This window comes from Lontra canadensis, unplaced genomic scaffold (genome assembly GCF_010015895.1).
Source record: "Lontra canadensis isolate GAN:19392208 unplaced genomic scaffold, GSC_riverotter_1.0 scaffold54, whole genome shotgun sequence".
In the NCBI taxonomy this organism is placed as follows: domain Eukaryota; kingdom Metazoa; phylum Chordata; class Mammalia; order Carnivora; family Mustelidae; genus Lontra; species Lontra canadensis.
This window is the reverse complement of record NW_022631048.1, coordinates 5,970,417-5,982,987: the sequence shown is the minus strand read 5'-3', so window position 1 is coordinate 5,982,987 and position 12,571 is coordinate 5,970,417.

The window sequence follows — 12,571 nt, the reverse complement described above, 5'->3', positions numbered from 1 at the left end:
TAAATGAACAGTGAATACCTTGTGGACAAAACCACAAAGTGCAACAGAAAAAGGTAAGCAGTGGCCCATGAGATAAGGGAGGAGGTAGGGAAGTTTATTGTTGAAACCTGCTCATGGATCTGAATGACAGAATTCCTGCCGGAGCTCCTTCCCTAGCACCCCTGGACTTGAGAATTCCTGACCTAAACAGTGTAAGCCTGTTTTTAGAGCCTTTAAATATCTCTTCCTTTTTCTGTCCCAGGCACCAAGCAGGGAGTGGGAGGGTGAGAGGAGTGGATGCAGTATGGGCTCGCAGAATGGCTTCTTGGCTCCACGAGTTTCCTTGCTAAGGGCAGAGCTGGGCTGGGGGGAGCCTTCTTTGCACTCTTGCCCTCTACTCTCTGCCACTGTGAGGTACAAGCCTGGGGGCACTGATCACTGAGGACCATGCAGGAGAAGCTAGGACCGTGGCTGCATCCCGGAGCAGTGGGAAGCCATCAGATCTTTTCACCAAGGAGCCATGTGTTTACCTCAACTTTGACCTTAGAAAGACTCCCAGCAAACATGGAATGGGTCCCTGGGAGGCCGAAAGCACTGGAGACACAGCAGTGAGTGGGGCAGTCACACCTGGGGCTGCTGGCATCTACCACCCAGCAGGAAGACAGACGTGAACTCGTAATTTCCAGAGTGATGCTTGCTTGGTGCAGAGAAGAGAATGGATTGTAATAAAACATAGGAGTCTAACTTCACTTGGGTGGAGGTTCAGGAACACCTCGCTGAGATGGGGTCATGAGGGAGGAGGGTAGAACAAGTCAAGCTGGGACACGAACCCTGGAACAGTGAACTATGGTTGCAAGATACTCCAGATCTAGACAGAGCCTTGGAGCAGGGAGAACCTGGAGATTTTCCCAAACTGAAAGAAACCCTCAACCAGGAATGTGGAGAGAGAAACGGAAGAAACATAAGCATGTAAAATCATGTTAGGACCAAATCATACAACACTTGTAGAACATACTGTAGATTCCATTTCATTCTGAGGACAATAAGAAGGTATCATAAAAGGGCTCAAACCCAAAGTTAAGGTGATCAGGTTACATTTAAAAAGGTCACTGGCTGGGGAACCTGGGTGGCTCAGTGGGTTAAGCCTCTGCCTTCAGTTCAGGTCATGATCTCAGGGTCCTGAGATCGAGCCCCGCATTGGACTCTCAGCTCAGCGGGGAGCCTGCTTCCTCCTCTCTCCCTGCCTGCCTCTCCATCTACTTGTGATCTCTCTCTGTCAAATAAATAAATAAAAATCTAAAAAAATAATAATAATAAATAAAAAAATAAAAATAAAAAATAAAAAGGTCACTGGCTACCGTGGGGAAACAGGTGGGAAGGAGGTAAAAGCCAACATGGAAAGACCTGTCAGAAAGCTGCAAGACGTGAAAGATACAGTGACATAGATAGAATGAGGTAAGGAGGGGAGGAAGGGAAATGAAATTTCTCAGCACTGTGTCTGGACCTAACAGACACTCCATAAATATGGGGTGAATGCTTTGACTTTCCCCACCACTCGAGATCCCGGCACTATATTTCATTTTACAACTGAGGATTTTGAGAGACTGAGCACCATGCCCAGGTCCCAGGTCCCAGGTCTGAAAACCTACAGTGAGCTGTGCACGTCCTCCCGGGATGCGGCATTCACTGCCTTCAAGCATGGAAAGATGATGAATGAGACCTGACCTTTCTGAATGCTACAGACCTGCCAAGCACGGGGCGTTCGGCATGTATGCTATGGTTTTGCCCACAGTTTGTCTTGCACATGAAAACTCAAGCTCTGCCCAAGAATACAGAGCTAGAGAGGGCTGCGAGCCAGAGGGAGCAGGAGTCTGGAGCTCCCGGCTCCTAACTACTCTGCAATACCGCCACCTGCTGTCCCACGTAAGACAAACACCAGCGAGCCCCACCGTGCTGAAAAGAGGGACACTTGGTCTGCAAGTGGGGATGACAGCATTTTCCGTGAGAACGATAGAAACTGAACAAGACTGGAGGATAAGAGTGATCAGCAAATAGTGAAGAGGCCATTGAGGCGAGAAATCAAACGCAAGACGCGCTTGATCTGCAAGCCGCCCGCGGCAACGGAAAGTTTCACACCTTTCTGGTTATTAGCACCTGTGGGAGCCAAGGGCCGCCCACCCTCCCAAATGAGATCGCCTGTCCAGCTGAGATTCTGGTGTCTCTAGGCCTGTGACCAAGACTGTGACAAATCTGTCACCAGTGTCTCCCGTGGTCCACTGTCCCATGCACTTGGGTTCATTTCTGTAACAGAAAAGTCCAAAATCTCAGTGGCTTGATACGACACATTTATTTCTCACTCCCACCAATCAAGACAGGTCACGGAACCCACCAAGAAATGATTTAGGAACCCAGGATCCTTCATCTGGGTACCATCTTTGAAATGTTCATCAAGTTCCCCAAGTTCACCACCTGAGGGTAAAAGGAATGATCCAGCGTGATTGACAGGCTGGGAGGGTGGGCCATTCATAGACTGTCAGTAGCATAGCACCACTGATGCTATGGAAAGCTGTTGGGGCGCTTGTCCAGCTGTGTGCCTGACAGAGAACAAAGGCAGTATTATGAAGCACTAGCAGACTTGGCCAGACTCTCAGCCACCTGAGCATTCTTCCTCCTGTGCCTAGAACACTCTCAGGACCTCCCTGAGGCAGGGGCGGTGGGGGGAACTCCCAGAATTCCGCAGTCAGTGCCTCCAATTCAAGGACTGGGACCCCCAGGTGATTCCCCTCCATCAGGCCTGGTGTGCCCTCTCTTGGTGCTGCAGCCTAAAAAATGAGAGAGGCAGGTGCTTATTCCATCCCACTCAATAGACAAGGACAGGATTACTGCCATAAACACCCTCATTCAGAAAAAGAACAGAGACTTCCCAGCCACTGACTCACAAGGACACTTGGACATGCAGGGCAGCAACCTCAGCCTGGACTTGGGGGAGCCCTGGTCCGACTTCAGGGCTCCTCTCCGGGAGGGACTCCAAGGACTCAATTTTTCTGACATCTCTCCATCTTCCCTCTTCGGAGTTCTTTCTTTTCCTAAGTAGCTTCCCTTAGTTGAACCAGGTGTTGGGGATCTGTCTGCATAACTTTGGATCCCACTTTCTGCCTATGACCCAGTCAAAGACGTTGCAGATGAGGTTTGTAGTGTCTTCGGGCAATATGATTCCTTTGATTACTTTTGATCGAGTTGCTTCCAGATAGTTCCCTATAGTTGTAACCACACTTAAAGCATTCTCATAGACAAAGTTTTCAAAATCTTCCTTTTTGCTTCTCATGCCCTTGCCTACATCAGCTTAATAGTGGGAAAAAAAACTCTTTAATCTGATTGTCACCATGAGGCTGAGTCATAATATGGCTTTGTAACTCAAAGGCTTTTATTTCAATATCTTATTTCCTTGTGTTTATGTTTCCAGAGGCAGTTGGAATTTGCAACCCTTCACAGACCCAAATTTCTGGACTTTCTGCTTGCAAACTAGCCAGTTTTCTCCAGAGTTCTTCTCCTTCTTTTAATAGCATGCCAACACAGCCAGCTGCAGCAAACACACATTAAGACTTTTATTTTTTTCCAACTGCTTTTGCTAGGGTTACTGAATCATGAGGCTTACAATCTTCCTCCAAAGGCATTGCAGGTAATAATTTTACCAAATATTTCCACCATATAACATAGATCACCATCTACTTTGCCACCTGACTCTAAGTCAATGTCAGATACTAGCTTTTCGTGACTACAGCCTTTCGAAGTGTCAATCTACTATATCAGTCATGGACGTTCAATTGCTGTACAAATTCTCATATTTCAGAGGTTTTAACACAATAAATGTTACTTTCTTCTTGGTGTCACTGTCCAATAAGAGTTGGCTGGTTCTTCTCTAACCCTGACTGGAGAGCCTATGCCTCTTCCGTCTTTGGCATTTCCCTATTTGACATGCAGCCTCTAGGCTTGTCCCTGTGCAGCTGAGAAGCACTGACCTCACACCCATCACATCCCATGAGCCAGACCATAGTCACATGACCCAACTCACAGCAAGGGCTCCTTGAGTTCATTTATCTGTGTTTCCAGGAAGGGAAAACACAGCTATTGGGGAGGTCTGGCAATTTGGGCCACACTGTTGATAATAATTATAGATTATGATTCCAGTCCTCCCCTCTAGAAGCTTATAGGTGATATATAATAAAGCAAATAAAGTTAAGATGGGAGTGAGAATTTTGTACTCTCAGAAGGCCATTTACATTTCAGAAAAGGTCCTTGTCAACAGAACAGGTACAATATAGTCCTGACGGGGTCTCTGTGTGGGGTTGCAAGGCAGGCAGGAAGAGAGGTGGCAGCACTGAGAAGTCTTTCTGCTGCTCGTACATCACTAGCAGTCACACACGTTTGTTATTCATCTTACAAGCATTTCCTGAGTGACTGCTAAATTCTAAGTATCAAGTCAGGAGAAGGATCTGAGGATTGTTTCAGTTCCTGTTCTTGCAGTATTTAAAGTCTAATATTTAAAGTCTAATAATTATTCATATAAATAACAATTGATTAATTTAATAAATGAATAGGCATAATAAGTACAAGAAAATGTAAGATAGCAAAAGACAGACCTAGATTGGGAGTGAGTAGAGGTTCTAAAGCATGAAGCTGGGACCTAATGGCAGATGAAGAGATGGGGAAGAAATATCAAGGTTTCTGGCTTTTATGATTGGGGAGGAGAGAGTGCCACACTGGGATAGGAAACACTGTCTTTAGCTTCGATGGGAAGATGATAGTTTCATTTTAGGGTACACTGAGGTCAAGTTACTCTTGAGACCTCCGAGTGGAAATGGTGCTAGAATGGTGCTATAACTTTGGAAGATGTCTTATGGACACTCTATTTTGTCCTCAAAGATGTGCCTCAGCACCCTTTCTCTAAATTTATCATCTATGGGGGAAACTCCCAAAAGTCACCTACCCATCATCCAACCCCTGTCATTTTAGGGCTATACCCCACTAGGGTGATTAATTTTGAATAGGAGCATTCTCATTGGAAACCTATAGATTTTGATAAATAGTGAATCAATAATGCACGAGTAAGAAAGGTTTCCCATTTTTAAGTATCACTTCTCAGCCCAGGATGGAGGACAGAAACAGTGCTACAAGAAGCAGGCACAAAGAACACCTGGCCGGTATTCCATGATGACAACAAGAGAATACTCAGTGAGGGAGGAAGGCAAGGCAAAAGAACTCGATCTTCTGTTTTTCTTTTGCCTGGTTTACCCAACGTCTTAGGCAGCAAGCACCGATCTAACATTCAGCTCAGCATTGTTTTAAGCACAAATCTTTGCTTAAGCAATGAGTGTTCCTTGTAGGTTTTGAATATGAATACATTAGTAGGAGTGCATTTATCTTAACTCATTTGATGATGAGTTTACTGGAAGCTGAGGATCTGGTGTCTGTGAAAACCTTAGAAAATGATTTGCAATAACTCTTCAGTTGAATGCAAATACATGAAAAGAAAAGCCGTTGAAGGTCGTCACACAAAGAGCCAGCACAAGCAGCAACCATTAAGAACAGACATCTATTTTAATTTCTCAGGTGTGCGTTGATGAGGAGAATTAGAACTGTTTTAATTGCTAATCTCTCAGAGGAAGGAACACACCATGTTAATTAAATTCACTGATGATAGAAAAAGTGGGGGTGGATTAATCACTTCTAATGGCAGAACAATTTTCTTTAAAAGCCAGCTTTACAAATAAGAACTGGAATTCACCAAAAGAGAACTCTGTTCTTAAAGAATGTGCATGTGCACGTGCGCGTGCACACACACACACACACACACACACACACACATACATGCACAGCCTAACTACCCCCAGGGCATAAACTGCAAGCTGTACACTTTTTAAATCATCTCAAGAGGTGCAATAACCACTCCAGAAAGGCAGTTCTAATTCAATCTCTGAGCTAAGATGTAGCAAGTACTTGCTACATGTGCAAAGCTGCAGTATGAATAATAAAAGAAATTAAATAAATGTAGCTCTTCAACTATATGTCTGGACTGTGGATGTTTCTATGCAATCTGTATAGATCAATAATTAGGGACAAATTCACTTTTCTATGGCACTTCAATAAGGTAGCACCAAAAAACCTCAAGGAGATAAAGGTAGGGGTGTCCCATTTTATTGAGTGAAAATGCTTTAGATCCCCGGGCATATAATAAAGTATACATCTCTAGGGAGACTGAGTTTTGTCTTTATAAGGAAAGACAAGGGAAAGGCAAGTAAAATACAAGTTTCAAGGATTATATAATCAAGCCTCTAAATAAGAAAATGGCTGGCTCTGCAGACCTCATACTGGAAATATTATAACTATCAGATTCCAGAGATGGAGCAAACAGGTGTCCAGCTAGACCTGGAAGCAAGAGTGCCCATGAGGAGAAAGAGGGTAGGAGTGCAGTTCCTGTGTGGTTAAGGACTCTTAGCACATTCCTTTGGGAATATGAGGTTTCTGTAACTGCTGTGTCCAAAACAGTGCCAGGGTCAGATAGTACAGCTGGCCCCAAAGAAAGAACCCGGCATGACCATGACAACCAGCCATTACCCATGACTTAAAACAAAAACTGTGTGCTGTGGCGATCTCCTTCCTGGAGGCAGGGTGCCTAACTAGAAGCAGCAACTCTGAAAAAATGTCATAGAGAAGCCCACTCAGTAGCCAAAACCAACACAATTTTTATCTTCTAGCTTGCACACACGTATTCGGTTCTTACCAGGACAATGGAAACTACACAAAACTTTACTATTTTTATTTTATCTCCTGACATGGGACATTCTATACTCTCTACCTTCAATTTGCTGACGATAAGGAAGGGCTGAAGCAAAACGAACTATGGATGCCCTATTTTTCCATTTTTTTCTATGTCATCATGTTTAGCCTAAATGGCTGGCTAATAGCAGAAAGTAAGAATAAATAGGTTTCCTGGTTTTTCATGTGTCTTAGAATGCAAGTGCATTCTCTCTGCATTCAGAGAAAGTTCTAATTCACACAGAAAGCGTGACCTCTGGGGGCTGTCAGCACCTTGCTTACTCTGACCTACAGGTAACACACCCACTAACTCCCTGTGAGTCCAGTTGAAATTCCACAAGGTATGCTCAGGGGGAGTCTGGGGGCTGTACACGATGGTGGGAAGGAAGGGGTGACAGGAACATGAATAGTTCATGTCTCCCTTAACAAGAACCATCCCATGTCCCATTGGGCTTCCTTCCCCAAAGATAAGTTCAGAGTTACAATTTTTAACAATTTCAAGATGGTGGCAGCTGAGCATTACAACAAGCACAGGACCCTCCTGAGAGTGGGCACCTCTGCAGGTGACGCCCTTTTGCCACTGCACAGGCTGCAGACCCACATATGCACAGCTCTGAGGGACCAATGATGACAGTGAAACTTGGGACGTGGGGTCTCTATATGCCAAATGCTACGGGCAGGTCAGAAACAGTGATCCCATAAGAATTTTCAGCAGGCATCAGGTTTTCAAGTTTTCCATCTACGCGATATGTTGAAGAAACCAGACTGTAGAGTAGAAGACTGCACCTCAGTCCTAACAGCTACGCCTTCATTAGCCCTTATTAAATTTCTGTTCCACAGTAAAAGTTATACTGAGGAAATGTCCATCCACATGTCCTGCAACCTTGACTCATGAAGATAATTCATCCAGTCCTCTTAACAACCCTTAAGACCAGATAGATCTACTAGGTTTAAAAAAAAAAAATTAGGATACCAAACTCTATCTGCAGAATGATCCAATTTTATTTAAAAAAAGAAAAGAAAACTGGAATGAAAATTTCTGTGCCTTAGCAGTGACTATATAGTAGATTTAAAACTGTATTTTTAAATTTCATTTTATAGGGCGCCTGAGTGGCTAGTGGATTAAAGCCTCTGCCTTTGGCTCAGGTCATGATCTCATCAGGGTCCTGGGATCGAGTCCTACAATGGGCTGTCTGCTCAGCAGGGAGCCTGCTTCCCCCCTCTTTCTCTGCCTGCCTCTCTGCCTACTTGTGATCTCTGTCTGTCAAATAAATAAATAAATAAATATAAAATCTTTTTAAAAATAAATAAATTTCATTTTATAAATTTTCCACATGGAGCTTGCAATTATAATAATGAAGGGGAAATGTTGTCATTTTTAAAAAGATACAATGCTTTCTGACCTTGTCTTCTCCTTTGCTTCTCCAGATCTTGTATTGCTCTTGGGGTGAATCAGAATTTTAGTGTCCAATAGAATAGCAAAACTTGGGCACCCTTCCTTTTTTTGGTCCTGACAAGTCAACTGGCAATGATAATATATGCCTGACTGCAAGCAAAGAAGAGTAAAAAATGTTTCTTGTAAAGCAAAGCTGGAATTAAAACAACAACAGTAACACCAACAATAAAAAAATTAAAAAACAAGACAGGGAGCTCATTCAGCCATCCACTTCTGACATAGAAGGAGCTCAGTAAGTGTGTATGAAATTGTATTAAGGGTGTTCATGCTTTCTCTCTGTCTGCATTTGATTAGTTACCCTGCCTTTCCTTAACCTATTAGAGTTGGAACACGAGGGAATTTTGTTAGCTTGTTTGTTTCCCCAGGTCTGTACCTGTAAGATTTATATTTTGTATATAATTTGGAGAATTTTGAAATATCTTTGAAATACATGTATACACGTCTTTAACACCCTACACCAGAGAATCCAAAAAATCAAATTATATGCAAAGTGTAGAAGCGACAATGATTTCTTTACAAGTGATTGTTGACTTACTGCCCAAGATCAAGGCTCCGTCACCTCACTGATCCAGGAACAGAATGGAGCACTGGAGTTTTCAAATTCACCCCACCTGCTGCAATTCTCAAATCAGGAGCTTGTTGATTTTTTTTTTTTTTTTTTAATTTAAGTTTGTCCTGGGGTGCATGGATAGCTCAGTCAGTTGAACGTCCAACTCTTGGTTTTGGCTCAGGTCATCGCAGGTCATGATCTCAGGGTCATGAGATTGAGCCCTGCAACCTTGCATCGGGCTACATGCTCACCAGGGAATCTGCATAAGATTCTTCCTCTTCCTCTCCCCCTCCCATCTCTCTAAAATAAATGCATCCTTAAAAAAAATTAAAATTGCCCCCCTTTCCAAAACCACCCAACTATTCTGACCCAAAAGCCTACTGGAGGACAAGATGGCTTAGGGATCCAGGGGCTGGTGACTCTTAAGATGTAGTATATATTTATAAACTTCATAATCTTTAGCCAGATTTCACCCTCAATGGATAAAATCAAAAGGAGAACGCAAACTCTCATACAGCAATTTCGGCAAGTGTTATCAGGGACCTCACTCAAAAATCGGAACTAAAAACATACAAAAAGGTCTGTCTAACCATAGCAATGAAATTGTGGTAGACACAGGTGCCACCTGGGGCACCAGCTCCTTTCTTCTTCTTAAGCACGTAGCCATCCATGTTCCCCCGCCAAACTGTCGCTGAAGAGTGATCACAGGGCAAAAGGGTGGGGATTGACTTCTAGGTCGGCCTCTAATCCTCCAGGTCCTATCCCTTCTGGCAACTACATGAGCATACCCAGGTGACTTCTTCGTAAGGCTGCTGAGGATGGCAGATTCACAAGCTGACTCAGAGCAGCTTTGTCTCCGTGACTCCTCCCTGGATTTTCCGGAAAGAATTCCATTGCCTCTGAGCTATTGTATATCTTGGGGACTACTTGGCATAACAGTTAGCGTCCCTCACTAATGGAGACATTTACCCAGAAAGAACAGTTTACTTATTTGGTTTGGTTTTGTTTGTTTATTCAGAATGTTTAATAAACCAAGTTTACTTTTTAGAAAATCACAAAATGGTGGCAGAGTATGGAGATTTTATAGGTTCAGTGAAAAACTGAGCACTAAGTTATTGATACGCTATGTGACAGAATTTTATCGTCCTAATTGTACACTCAAATTGAATGTACATACTGAGAGTTTCATTTTTGTGTAAATATACTTAAATACTATTCACCTGAAACAGTTTTGTCATGTGTTGGTGATTTGACAAGAGGCCAATTCAGTTTTTGATCTATTTCAAATAGTCTTCACCTTTAATCTCGTATGGTTTTGATGCTTTCTCTTTTTGACATTTCTTTAATTTTTTTATTTTTGACAGAAATGAGATTTTTAACCTGTGCAAGCCCCCTCTCTGTTCCTCTCAGGTGATTTATTCAATTTTTTTAGAAGTTTTTGAGGCACTATGGCAGGTGCTATGATCATCTGTCTCATTATCCCAAAAGGAAGAAGTGAAAACTTTTGTGTCTAATATAATGGTTTAGAAGTTTGCAAGATATAAAATAAATACAGACATCAATTGGTTTCCTATTAATATTCTAAAAAAAAAAAATAGCCCGTAAGAAAGTAGAATGGGAAAAGATACCAATCATATTCTCTGTATCTCGGTTGTAGTGCTTCTCAAGGTGTAGAGCATACCACCTAAATCAGAATGGAGGAGAAGGGGAACAGATTCCTGAGACCCACCTAAAACTTCCTAACTCAAATTCTGAGTACACATACCAATGAACCTGAAATTTTAAACAGTTTTAAACAGACCCCTAGTTAGTTCTTTTGTTCTCTAAAATTTGAGGTTTCCCAGTATACTAGATAAGAGGAGAGACACTGTATAAATTTAAACAAATTATTAAACTTATATAGGCTTCAGTTTCTTTATATGTAAAAAAGGAATAACAATATTACCTATTCACAAGGCACTTTGGAAGAAAAATGAAATAACATAGGTAATGTATTTGAAACACTACTTCATACCCAGTGACCAAACATTTATTAGATATTAGTATTAGATACTGAAACAAGAAGCTAAAATATGTAGAAACAAGCTTAAGGAAGATTCGGGTCTTTTTTTTTAAGATTTTATTTATTTATTTGACAGAGAGACACAGGGAGAGAGGGAACACAAGCAGGGGGAGTGGGAGAGGGAGAAGCAGCCTTCCTGTCCAGCAGGCTCAATCCCAGGACCCTGGGATCATGACCCCAGCTGAAGGCAGATGCTTTACAACTAAGCCACCCGGGCACCCAGGAAGATTCAGGTCTTAAAAAATCCAACAGAATGCCTTAACAAGACTTTTAAAACTCATATAAATTGAGAAACATACTGTGTTCCTTTCTGTAGCAGAGGTGGGGAAAAGAAGGAGAATGTAATATTATAAAAAAAAAAATCAACCTTTTCAAAATTGATTTTTAAATTTCAAGTAGCTCTATACAAAATACCAAACCAAGGCTTTGCAATTGAACCAAATGAAGCTAAGTATCATCTCAAAGAAGAACAGGTAGCATAAAGAAAATTATCCAACCCTCTCCTCACCCATACACAAAATTCAGAAGGAAGCATAGTAAGGACCACTTTCATTGTCAGACATCATAATGTACAGTTACAATACATTTAAGAGAATAATATCATTATCAAAATGGGCAGACATACCAATGAAAGTAAGGAGAAAATACAGAAATCTATATAAGGACATAGCTTAGAATATGGTAGAGTTGGTATTTCAGATCAAAGGGAAAACAGAAATTATTTAATATATGGTAATTGGATTATTGATTAAGTAATTAGAGTAGAAATAAGCTCTCTCCAAATTAATTTCAAAATGGAATAAAGAGTAAAATTAAACTATAAAAAAGAAAATTAGAGTACAGAATAATTATGTGTCTGGAAGCATTCTGTATATTAAGTTTATAGAAATAGAATAAAGATTAGGGAAGTTAGGAAGGCAAGAACGATTAATAAAATATAAGAAGAGTAGGCAAGATAAGAAAGAAGAGTTAGTAGAATATTTTTAATCTTTTGATTATAAGAAGGAGGTGAGCCAGAAACATTCCACCAAGACAAGAAAATACTCAAAGACTAAACTGCAGCAATACCATTTATGGTTACCTGGGTTATTGGATACTCTCACTGTGCTAATGATATAATAATTAGCAGAAAAGCAATAAAATCATTTAAATGCAATAAATGTTAATGAGAAATGGAATGGTGAGTAGAGTTCTATAGATCTCCGTGGACTGGACTGTCTGACAGCCACAGTGATCCCACCATCTTAACCCGGTGGCCATATCCACTTTTCATATCTTCTGTCTTATGGAGGTCTGTGATTTGGCCTCCAAAATCCCAACATATCCCATACCTTGTGAAAACAGAGACCATTTTAATCTCACAAGCATCTATAGCCAACAAAGAATAGCTGTAAAAGGACTCCCCTCTCCAGTGTGTGTTAGAGATTTGCTCCATTCCTGATACTTTCATAATTATATCTATCTTTGAGAAAATAATATTTTCTAGGCTCTCAAGGGACATAATTAAAGAGTAGGTGGAAAGGATACACATGATAGAGATACTCGAGAATATAAATCTGCTAAAGGACAGATGAGCTTTCTAATTAGTAATACCTGCAAATTTTCTGGAAGCCAATTTGATAACAGACATCAACCAACTGGGCAGTACACATATGTTTTAACCCAGGATTTTACTTTTTTCCCAATATTTTTTTAATTGTGGTAAAAT